Source organism: Chionomys nivalis, chromosome 3 (assembly GCF_950005125.1).
Source record: "Chionomys nivalis chromosome 3, mChiNiv1.1, whole genome shotgun sequence".
In the NCBI taxonomy this organism is placed as follows: domain Eukaryota; kingdom Metazoa; phylum Chordata; class Mammalia; order Rodentia; family Cricetidae; genus Chionomys; species Chionomys nivalis.
Genome location: NC_080088.1, coordinates 14,238,209 through 14,250,442, shown reverse-complemented (window position 1 = coordinate 14,250,442; position 12,234 = coordinate 14,238,209).

Here is a 12,234-nt window from a genome sequence, read left to right as displayed (position 1 = left end):
CAAAATACATTTTGACAGCATCTTTAAGTTCCTAATTAGCTTACAAAGAACTTTTGAAGTATCATTTCACATGCCTTACTTTCCCATATTTTTTTTTCAATTACAGTTAACTTATTTCTCACTAAAAGCATAGTCGTAATTACCTTTCAATTTTTTAAAAAAATTATTTACATAAAGAATCTTCAACTACATCTGTGATTAAGGCACTCTGAAGCAGATTCCACATCGATTATTCAGTCCCTGAGTATTCAAACTAAAATGTTACCTATATCCAGTAAGAAGTTATATTTGTGGGTGACATCTAACAAATCTTGACTGAGGCCAGGCTTCATGCCATGATCTTTACACTGACTAACCAATTACTCATCAATCATCTTCCAAAGATTAAAGTTGAAGTTTAATCTAAATGGATTCGACAGTGGTATTAAGCTAACCAGACAAAAGTAATAATCTGGAAAGAAATTTTGATACTTAAAAAAAAAAAAGAAGAAGATTCATTTTAAAAAAAAATGCCTATAGACAACACCAATCCAGGCATTTGTTGGAGCTAAACGTTCCTTTTGTTTCTGCGAATCTGTTTTTCATGTCAAGACTTTGATATTATTTTAGATTAGACCCTTGAAATAACAGCATAGGTTCTTGGTTATTTTAAGTAAATCATGCTAAATGTAATTTCCCTTGACACTGTGGATTTTATGTACTTCCTCTGTGTCCAATACAGTTCAAGTTCAAAATCAACTCAGAGGGGCGTTATTTATTCTGAATGATGGAAATGGCAGCTTACCTAGAAAATTGCTGTTTATTGTCTTGGTTCCCAATTAAGAATTTTTAATGCTTTAAGCCCATTCTAATACAGTCAGAATACAATAGAAGAAGGAGACAGCACAGCAACAAAGCAAGCACATCAGATAAAACACTTTGCATCCCCTAACAGAGTAGTTCAGAGGAGCAGGACTCACATGCATGTTGAAAACCACAATTTGCTGAACTCCCCAGCCCCAAAATTCAATTACTACTTTCTCTATTAGAAACAAATAAAGAATCGCCAGAAATATTTCTTTAAATCTGGTAAAGATTTGCTTTCTGTGAACTCTAAAATTATAAAAAGCTTTTGTTTTATAATTGAACATATACAAACCAAATCATTTGTCAAACCTAAAGCTTTTAAGTCTAAAACCCTAAGTAATTACAAACCCCACTACAGACAGCATACATATGTGTAGTAAATTTTATAAAATACCTTCATTATCTTGAAGATGCTTTGACTTGTGTGTTTCCTAGGATTTTATGTCATAATCGCCTCCTTTTTGGTTTACTGCAACTTCAATTTTCCTTCACACTTGATAGTCATTCTTCTAAAAAAGAGAAATGATTTGGGAAATGGTGTGGAATAGGATTCCCCTGCTGCTTTCAATACAGAAGATGTTATGCAGTGAAAGCCGCCTGGGGGTCCCCACTGCTCTGTAATGTCCCATCAGTATTACAAAATGCTGCTCCTAACTAGTCTTATCTGGTTCGTCTCCCTATAGGAAATATGATTACTGTCTGTGGGTGAGATTTTTAGAGAAAACAAGGCTGCACCCTATGACCTTCTGAAATCAATGATTAAAGAATTTGTGCATTCTGTCATTCCTTAACTTTACATTCACACATGACAATTATAAATATAATACACTTCCTGAGCCTCCTGAAGAACTTGTTCAAATAGTGACATTTTATGAGAATGCCAAGCTCGTAATTCGTTGAAGATGGGTTTTTATTTAATGAGTTTGGAATAGTTTGCAATAGAACTAAGAAGAAGATTCATTAAAAATATTTTTTCTGTAGACATTTTAAATATCTTCACATGGAAGGTATAATATTTTCATATAAGAAATGGCTGCTGAAATACTCAGACATTTATCAAAATTTCCTGCACTATCTTTTATCTTTGTTTCTAATTCTCTTGAACTCCATTTGTCTCTCACTCTGGAGCATTGTATGAAAAATATCTGATACAAATTCACATTTAATTAGGACACTAGTACAGTTTATTACAGAAGCTTGAATTAGCCAGGGCCCTTTAGAGGGCCACACCAAAATAATGAGACTATTTCATAGGATATGAATCATACAAGCTTATGGATTATGCATTGAGTAATTTAATAACATCTATCTGTACACTGGAAAGAGTGAGATTCCAAAAACTGTTCAGGCCACAAAACTTGATGTCTTGGCCATCCCAATTTGTCACTGAAGGCTTGGAGGAATCTTGTAGAGCCATTGCTCTTCAATTTGCTTTGAAGTTTGAAAAAACTGTTGCAGCACTAGTGAAAAATGATAACAGCAGTAGCAGCAACAGAGTAGGTGCACTAAGATTCAAGGTGTGAAACCAATAAGGAAAAGCAAATTCCTTTTTCTTTCCCTTGAAATGTATTGACAACTCTGTAGAAGTCTTTCAAATCTCAATTAATGTTTCTAATCAATTACATACTCACCCAAAGAAGTTTCTGTTAGTTGATTTCAGATTTGATCAAATTGATGAGCAAGATTAGATGTCACAAAATGATTACATCTTAAAAGGACATTCATATTAGATATGATGACACATACCTTTAATCCTAGCATTCAGGAGAAAGAGTCAAACAGAGCTATTATGAGTCGGAGGATAGTCTGGTCTACATAGCAAGTTGAAAGGCTGAGGCAGGATTATTACTGTGAACTCAAAATTAACCTGAACTATAAAGTGAATTTCTAGCCATCTTGGGCTACAAGATGAGACTCACTGAAAAGAATCCTAGGAGGTGGAGGTGGAGATCGGAATGAATTACCATGGACTGGCAAAAGAGAATTAAATCACATATATTCTTAATCCTAAGGAAAAAGAAACACTAGTTGAAACTGTTTAGACCTCAGTTCTTCTGTGTAATGAAGGAACACAGCACAGCACTGAAATGTGTATTAATGGGAGACCTGGGCAACCAGTCCTACATACATTTAAAAATAGATAGATAGATAGATAGATAGATAGATAGATAGATAGATAGATAGATAAAAATCCTTAATGGAAGACAGTCGGGTGCTCTAGTACTTTTTTTTTTTGGTTTTTCGAGACAGGGTTTCTCTGTGGCTTTGGAGCCTGTTTTGGAACTAGCTCTTGTAGACCAGGCTGGTCTCGAACTCACAGAGATTCACCTGCCTCTGCCTCCCAAGTGCTGGGATTAAAGGTGTGCGCCACCACCGCCCGGCCGCTCTAGTACTTTTAAGAGACAATATTTCAGAGGGTAGATTACCTACAAAATAAGCAACAAGAAGCCATTGCTGCCACCAACAGCAAAGCTAGTTGTAAGACTAATGTAAACATGTCACACATAAAACCCAAGGAATTCATCAAGAGAAAGAATGCATGTGGGTTATTGCTGGGAGCCGATTGAGTGGCTGCCATTACAAGATGGCGCTTGGCCCCGGCCTCGCTTGCTGGACAGCTCCATATTAGGCAATGCAGTGGAACCCTGCCTCTCGTATGTGCAGTGACGATGATGTGCTTAGGGCCAATCCCGTGGCCAGGAGCATCAGCAGGCGCGCATCGGCCAATCCAGGCACGACTCGTTCCCTTACCCCCTATATAAGCAGCTGCTGTTTGGCGCTCGGGGCCCCTCACTTCCACTCTCCCTTCAACCAAGAGGCTTCAATAAAGCGTGATTTGGGAAGAATCCTCGTCTGGTGATCGTCTTTTCCTGCTGGTCAGGGAGTTCGCCGCAACTGGTACCAGAAACCCGGGATGCTGGGACAAGCTTTGGTACCGAGTGAGGGGCCAAAGAGGATTCAGAACTCGACACGCGGAGCGGCGACGTCGTCGGTGAGTCTCCCAGGTATGATGATTGCTGGGGTTGCACCTGAGGTGTTTTGCTTGATCTTTGTGGCCCTCATAATTGCTGTTTTTCTGTGCTGCTTTTGGTTGCGCAGGGAAGGGAGGAGGGCACAGCAAGCACACCAGGACAGCCTATCAGACTCGGATTCAAAAGGGGGGGACTTAGGCAGGTCTAGACAGAATAGAATAAAGATAAAAAAGGATAGTAAAAAGGAAAAGGATAGAAAGATAAAGGGTATACCTAGAGAAGAAACTCAAGAGGACCCTCAACGGGAGGAAGGGGATAAAAAGCAGAAAAACCGGCTTTACCTACTCCTCACAGAGTTCACTGACTTAAATTTGTCGGACGATGAACTCAGCTCACAGGAAGAGGGGGAGCTAGAGGAGGAGGCTGCTAAGTATGAGGAAGAAAGGTATGAGTGGGACTATCACTGTCCCCCAGCCTATAACCCACCCTGTGCTCGCGCACCGATGGAGGGTGTGTCTCACCCCTCGGCACCGCCATTAGGTGCACAAGCGGCTGAACCAGGAAGGGGTTGCCATTATATTAGCCAGAGCACTTGGGCACGCTTAGCCTCAGCATACCCGGTGATGGAGGATCCCGTCACCCATGTCAAGACCCACTGCCTAGAGGCCTGGGCGGCTTGGGGCAAACCCACCCGCCTTAAAACTGACAATGGCCCTGCTTATTCCTCAAAAGGTTTCCGCGCCTTCTGTGCACAGCTTCAGGTGGAACATTCCACTGGCATACCCTATAATCCCCAATGTCAGGGGATTGTGGAGAGGGCAAATAGAAGCCTTAAAGAACTCCTACAGAAACAGAAAGGGGGAATAGAGGAGATAGCTTCCCCCAGGAATAGAGTTGCACTGGCACTCTTTACTTTTAATTTTTTGATAGTTGACGGCCGGGGCAGGACAGCTGCTGATCGGCATGCTGCAATGACCCTTGAAGATAAAGGAGAGGCCGTCATGTGGAAGGATGTGTTGAATAACAAATGGTATGGCCCGGATCCTGTCATCAGAAGATCCAGGGGAGCTATTTGTGTTTTCCCGCAGGGTCAAGAGGTGCCTCACTGGGTTCCGTGCCGATTGACAAGAACCATTAAGGATGATTCAATTGCTCCCCAGCCAATGGAGGAAGGCCATGATCCGGTCGAAGATGACACCGCTGCTGTTCCTGATGATGGTGGCGATGACAATCCGGATTCGGGCGGAGCAGAGATGGAGAATACTGTCTGCCTTCCCTAAGCTGATTCCTGTTCGCCACAATGCCGTGGTTTTCCCCCACTTTTTTTTTTTACCAACAAGGATTTGGGCCTCCCCATGTTACAGGCTTTTTGGTTCAATGGAACCTTCTTAAAATCTGCTAACGCCCTATAATAAATGGCTCCTCTGCAGGGTTAATGGCAGTTGCTCTGATCTCTCCCCTTTTTGTGTTACTTCAGGGAGGGCAGGCTGGACAGAGCAACATTACTTGTGCTACCAATACCACTAATAAGTGCAAAGTGAGTAATGGTACAGGCTATTCTGGGCCTCAATGGGCCCCCGCTAATTTCACTAGAGGCTGCAACAAAAGGTTTTCAGATATAAGGATTGTTTTTTGCATGCTGCATGGGAGAATGTATAGTCTGCCTTTGGCTAATATGCCGCCTCCGAGCTCAAACATCTCGAGATAAGGTTGCGGTTCTACAAGCATTAGCCACTTTGGAGAATGGCGATTCACCCCAAGTATGGTTAAAAGACCAGTTGATTTGTTCCTTGCATAGCCTTTGCACTCTCAGGGAGAAATTCTCCATTGCACTGAGGAAGGTATGCATTTTTACTCTGAGTACTGCCTTTGCACCTCCCAGGAGTTTATTCCATTGCACGGGAGAAGGAGTACCAGGAGTTTTGGGCCTCCTTTGATCGGTCCTCGCATCATGAGGTGAGGACCTGAACGGGAGTAAGACCTTCTCACTGGCCTACAGAGAAAAACAGAAAGGGGGAGCTGCTGGGAGCCGATTGAGTGGCTGCCATTACAAGATGGCGCTTGGCCCCGGCCTCGCTTGCTGGACAGCTCCATATTAGGCAATGCAGTGGAACCCTGCCTCTCGTATGTGCAGTGACGATGATGTGCTTAGGGCCAATCCCGTGGCCAGGAGCATCGGCAGGCACGCATCGGCCAATCCAGGCACGACTCGTTCCCTTACCCACTATATAAGCAGCTGCTGTTTGGCGCTTGGGGCCCCTCACTTCCACTCTCCCTTCAACCAAGAGGCTCCAATAAAGCGTGATTTGGGAAGAATCCTCGTCTGGTGATCGTCTTTTCCTGCTGGTCAGGGAGTTCGCCGCAGGTTATGAGAAAAGTAATTCACATAATTTTGGTCCTAACTTGTCCAGCTTTCCTATTTTGCATTCAGTATTTAAAACATTAGCCATAGAGTAAATCCAGTTTTTCCTCAGCTCCTTCCTGGCCAGTCTCAAAATACTTACATTCTATGACTCATTTTCACATAGTTGTCAACCACAAACCCATAGCCCAAGCTTAAGACAACTCCTCTGAGTACATAAGAAGTTCTTCTGGGACATGACAAGTCATCCATCTATGGATTCATCTTAACTTCTTGTACCCTAGAGTATAAACAGACTGCAAAGTCTGCAGGATATAAAGTGTCCTTTCAGTGCCTGATACTTTTTATAAAAATGATAGTTAACTCAGCAGTAATGGTGGCCAAGTCTTGAATACATTCCTTGCATTGAAACTAGAATCAGAGCATATAGAATCTTCATGAGATAGTTATGCACTAAGTAGATATTCATTCTCTTCTCATCTTCAGCTTCATGGAATCCATAGGCTTCTCTTTCTTTTTCTTTGAGTTTCTATCAGTGTCCAGTGTCATTAAGTAAATAAAAATGTCCCGAGTAAGCCACCGAAGAGTCAGGCTACGGGTACAACTGAGAGCCTTGCTCATGTGAAGATATACAAGTACCTTAATCAGAAGTGAAGCTAAAATGTGCTAGTCATTAGTACTTGAAAGGCTGAGGCAGGATTATTACTGTGAACTCAAAATCAACCTGAGCTATAAAGTGAATTTCTGGCCATCTTGGGCTACAAGATGAGACTCACTGAAAAGAATCCTAGGAAGTGGGGGAGATCAGAATGAATCACCATGGGCTGGCAAAAGAGAATTAAATCGCATATATTCTCCACCCTAAGGAAAAAGAAATACTAGTTGAAACTGTTTAGACCTCAGTTCTTCTGTGTAATGAGGGAACACAGCAAAGCACTGAAATGTGTATTAATAGAAGAGCTCAATTGCCACCTTCTATCTGCCATATATTCTTCTTAGACAATCTTCTTACTTAGAGCATAACTTAAAACGAAAAATATGCTTCTTGTCATACACAAAACAATTCCCTTCCAAAGAGACTTCCAGGGTGATCACCAAATGTATAAAAGACCCTCTGGCAACTGAACAGACACTAAATCTTAAGGCAATCTGAGACAGTTCGAGACTATGGTTACTGTTTGAAATAAAGTGGCTTTTCTTTGATTTCTTATTTTTTTTCCTTTGAAAAACTGCACAAAGCCTGGATTCTGAGTGATGTGGCTGTCTCAGAAACAGAAGCCAACTTGAAATTACAGTTTTCTCTGCTGGGTATGTTTGCAAATAAAACAAAAGCAAGGAGGAAAACAAAGACATAATTATGGAAGACACTAGAATGTGAAAAAGAGATTAAACCTTATTAAAATATCATTCCTGGGCATTAGCAGCACTTGGATAATTAATAATATAACAGTTGACTGCACTAAGAACCATAACAAAAATTAAATTTTCATTTATGAACAGAAATAATGAGGTAATATAAAAAGATTAGGCTTGGATTTTCCTGCTACTGAAGATGAACAGTTGCCTCAGGTCCCCGTGCAGAGCTGAGACCTACATTGGGTTGCAGAGAAAGATAACTTATCTGACACACTTTCTCTAATCCTAGACTGTAGTCGTGACATGAGACAGTTTGCCTTTTATGTTTCTCCAGCACTGCAGTCAAACGTGCCACCGTCTTATGTCACGACAAGCAACAGGAGGGAACAAAAGCATCCTATTTTGAGACAGGAATGCAACATAAATGGGTAAATTAAATCTTAAGCTGGTTTTTACAAATAAATCAATTGGCAACATAGATAGATAGAAATTGTTCTTGTGGTACCTCAAGCAATGGTAGCATTATGGGGAGATGTAAGATGATTTCTGAAAATTATAATGACAAGAGAAACAACAAAAGATTTTATTTTAGTGACTTTAAAAACTACTGCAGAGTTTTCCTTTTCTATTTTCCATTAATTTTTAATTACTTTAATTCTTTAATTTTGTACATGTAAGCTAAACATATTTATTTATATAGCTTGGCATACCACAAACAAAATTTTAAGAATGTATTGCTAAAAGATAGAGAAGGAAAAAGAAAAAAGACCTGATGTAATTAAATTATAATCTCAAGTAATAAAAGAAATACAGTCTTTAAAGTTAGGGAAGCAGTTCCTAAAACCATGCAGGTCACAATGAGGTGTGCATTGAGCATCCTCCCAAGGAAGTGGAGCCAGGCTCTGAATTACTGGGAACCCTGCTTAAGCAACCTGCCTAAAGCAGCTGCTGAAAGAATTGTAATGAGAAAATGAACACATAGGTATTTGGGGTCACTTAGTTTTATTCCTTACTGTGTCTTCAGAATCGTGTGTGTGTGTGTGTGTGTGTGTGTGTGTGTGTGTGTGTGTGTGTGTGTGTTTTACATTTAATCATGGAAATCTATTCTGCACTACTAGCTTTATGGTTTGGTAGGTTAAACAAGAGATGGGAGACCTAGGTTACAGAGTAACTTGATGGCACATTTTCAAGAAGATATAGAAAGTCAAGAAGTGTCTGCCAGAGAGAGTGTAGTTCTCTCCAAATGATGACAAAACTAAATTCTAAGGGCCTCTTCTAAGGATCACTTATGGAAACCTGAAGATAGCTAAATGCATCATTAATATCTACCCTCAAATGCCACTAGGTGTGTTGGGTCATGTAACTCAAGTGGCAGCTCAGCCTGCCCTGTAGCTTGAACCTGTTGAAGAGCCTTACCCAGCTTCAGACACCCTCAAAACTACAAGTTCTCAAGGTTATTTTATTTATGGGTCACAGTAATGCACCAAAGTAAGGAATGTGCTTCCTCCAAAATCTGAATAAGCACAATGTGTTTTCTTTTTTTTTGACAATAAAATAAGTTATCTTTTTCCTTAATAAATATCTATATATGCCACTCATCATTGGACCACTGAAACTGCACTGAAGTAGAAGGACATTGCCTTTTATTAAATTTATTTTCTAACCTCAGATGTACTCAAAAATGGTCTTCAAAAATCCAGGTGGTTGCCGGGCGGTGGTGGCACACGCCTTTAATCCCAGCACTTGGGAGGCAGAGACAGGTGGATCTCTGTGAGTTCGAGGCCAGCCTTGTCTACAAGAGCTAGTTCCAGGACAGGAACCAAAAAGCTACGGAGAAACCCTGTCTCGAAAAATCAAAAAAAAAAAAAAAATCCAGGTGGTTACTATCTGCCACGGACCGGCTCAGGGGAGCCACTCAGACCGTGGGAGAAGCTGGGTCCTGGTAACAGGAAGGCACAAGTTCGGTGAATGACAGACAGACACAACACACAAGAGAGTGGTTGGGATCTGCTGCGATTTTACTGAATTCATGTTTTCATTATACAGTATTTAAACAAAGAACAAATCAGAAGATCATGTATCATTGGTTGGCACAGTATGAAAGCTTCTTTTAGTCACATCAGCAATATTTAAGAAAAGTATATTATCAGGAACAGGTGTTAGACATAAAGCATCCTTAGAAGAGGAAATCTTGTCCTTGGGAATGTAAACTTCAGGCAAGTGGTTTCATCTTATGAATAGAAAGTTTCTGTCTCATTATCACTATCATGGCCCTTCCTCTTCCTAACCCTTTATTTCATCTAGTGACCAAATATGCCTAATCAGTTCTCTGCACCTGTTGAACTATACTTTTTAGTACCTTCTTATGCAGCAGACACTATGGGGGTTGGGATCTAGCAAGCCTATCCATAAAGTTTAAAGTATAATATAACGGTCTTTGTCCATCAACATTAACCCATCTATTCCCTTGCTCATCATACACTCTGTGTATGACAAAGGTTCTGCTGTAGTCTTATACATTCCTATACTGTGCTTCCCTATCTCAAAGCTGTTTCTGAAGAGAATGATCCTTGTCTTGTATATATAAAGACTATCATTATTATGAAAGAAATTGTGCAAAGCTCATATCCCACATAGCGAGCTACTTGAGAATCCCGTCTGTGCCCCAAGGGCGGCCAATACCAGGCTATCTGCCATTGACCTCCAGGAAGCCTAGTCCCGTGGGACACGTAGCTCCCGTCCGGTATAATGACATATATCATGTCAAACAGACGACACTGGAGTTGGTGTGGCAACTATCCCTTGGTCCAATAAGTATTTTATCAATGTCAAGGATCAACGATATAATTTACAAAAAAGACAGGTGAACAAGATTCTGCAAACACAGGACTGAAAGGTTACAATATACCCTGGAGGAAGAATCGTGAGCATATACTAACCTTGCAACTTCAAGGAAAATGCTCCCATTGGGCTTTATGGATATGTGCTAGATAGATAGCTGCAGACCAGGAGATGTGATAACGTGATTAAGGAAGGAAACCACATCTACAACAACAACTGCATGTGAAGTCATCTTAAACTTGCAGCAATCAAGTGTGATCCTCAAAGATTCATGCACAAGTTAGATAGGAGAGTTAAATAGAGATGTCGTGGGATCTACTAGCAAGTTCTCTAAAGAAATGTTACAGGTTTGGTGTCATTATTTTTCCAGGCTCATGCAGCTCTGGTTTCTTCCATTCAGCCTTTCCGTTCATAAAAACCCTCCATTCACAGGTCAGGGAACAGTGGCATAGTCTTCTAATTCCAAAGAACATCTCTTCTTGTTGGAGACTTCTCCAATCAGTGCTGTAGTTGTTTTGTCTTGTTTTGTTTTGTTTTGTTTGTATTGTTATTTGTTTTATTTTGTTTTTAAAAAGAATCTTCTCTTATACAAGACATCCCGACCACAGTTCTCCCTTCTCCCACTCCTCCCATCTCTCCTGCACCTCTCCTCTTCTCCAGATCCACCCCCTCTCTATTTCCTCTATACTGCAGAACCCCTTCAAGGCTAAGACCTAAACTTGCATTGTAAATTAGCAAGTCATAGGATGAGAGTTTGTATTTGTTTTTCAGAGTTTCAGCCCTCTGACTGTAGGAAAGACGATTCTCTCTCAGGGCACACTTACAAGACTTAAATTGTTTATGTACATCTGGAGCTGGGAAATTGAATCTCTGATCTCATATTTTGCCTTTGTTAGTTTACCAAGAGACACTCAAAGCCCCCAGCCAATATCATCAATTCTCCAGAAATGTCTAGAAGTAGTATACATACAGTCACTAAGTTCATTGCCACTCACAACTGGTAAATCAGGATTATGAAATTTATTTGTCTTATTTAATTCTTCAAACATATACTGAGTAAAAAAATATAATGTACTTCATTTTAAAGGTTTTGTGGACTAGAGATATTGACTTTGTGTGTCTACTTGGCATGGGTGGCCTGAACTATTATATTATGTGAACTATATAGAAAACCATAATTAATTGTGTGCCAACAACTGTTTGAACACATTATGGTCCTCTCACATTGAATATACTATAAAAAATAGAATAAAATAAATTATCCCTTTAAATTATAAATGTGAAAATCTCATAAACTGTAGGAATCGGTGAAAGGAAAGAAAATGGAACACATACTCTAAAATTGTGTCTTAATTTTTAAACTTCACCAACACTGGAAATAACCCAATCCAAGGGGTGAAGCACATGACTGTGAAAAAACTAAACAAATCTTTAAATATGTATTTGTTTACCTAAGTTATATGTTTTAAGAGCTTCACTCATTTAAATCCTGATTTTCCTCAGCTATTAGCAATATTTATCCTTTATTCTGTGTAAATATTTCAGAAAAGATAGATAGATAGAAATGCAGACAGATAGAATAAAATATTCAGTTATTTCTAGACAAGCAACCATGATTTCTTTTGCCATGTTAAATAAACCATCACTCTTAGGAACTCTTTCTTCTATTATAAAGTGTTTGTTGAATCTAGAATCTTGAGCACGTTAAGGGTGTGATCTAACACTCACTCTTAACCCTAGCTTTGACTTACTTTTAAAGTACCTCGGACACCTAATTCCTAATTTTATTCCTTTATGATAGAGTGTGAGTCTTTATATGTACCCTTTTCCAATCAAACGTAAAAGATAGAAAAATTG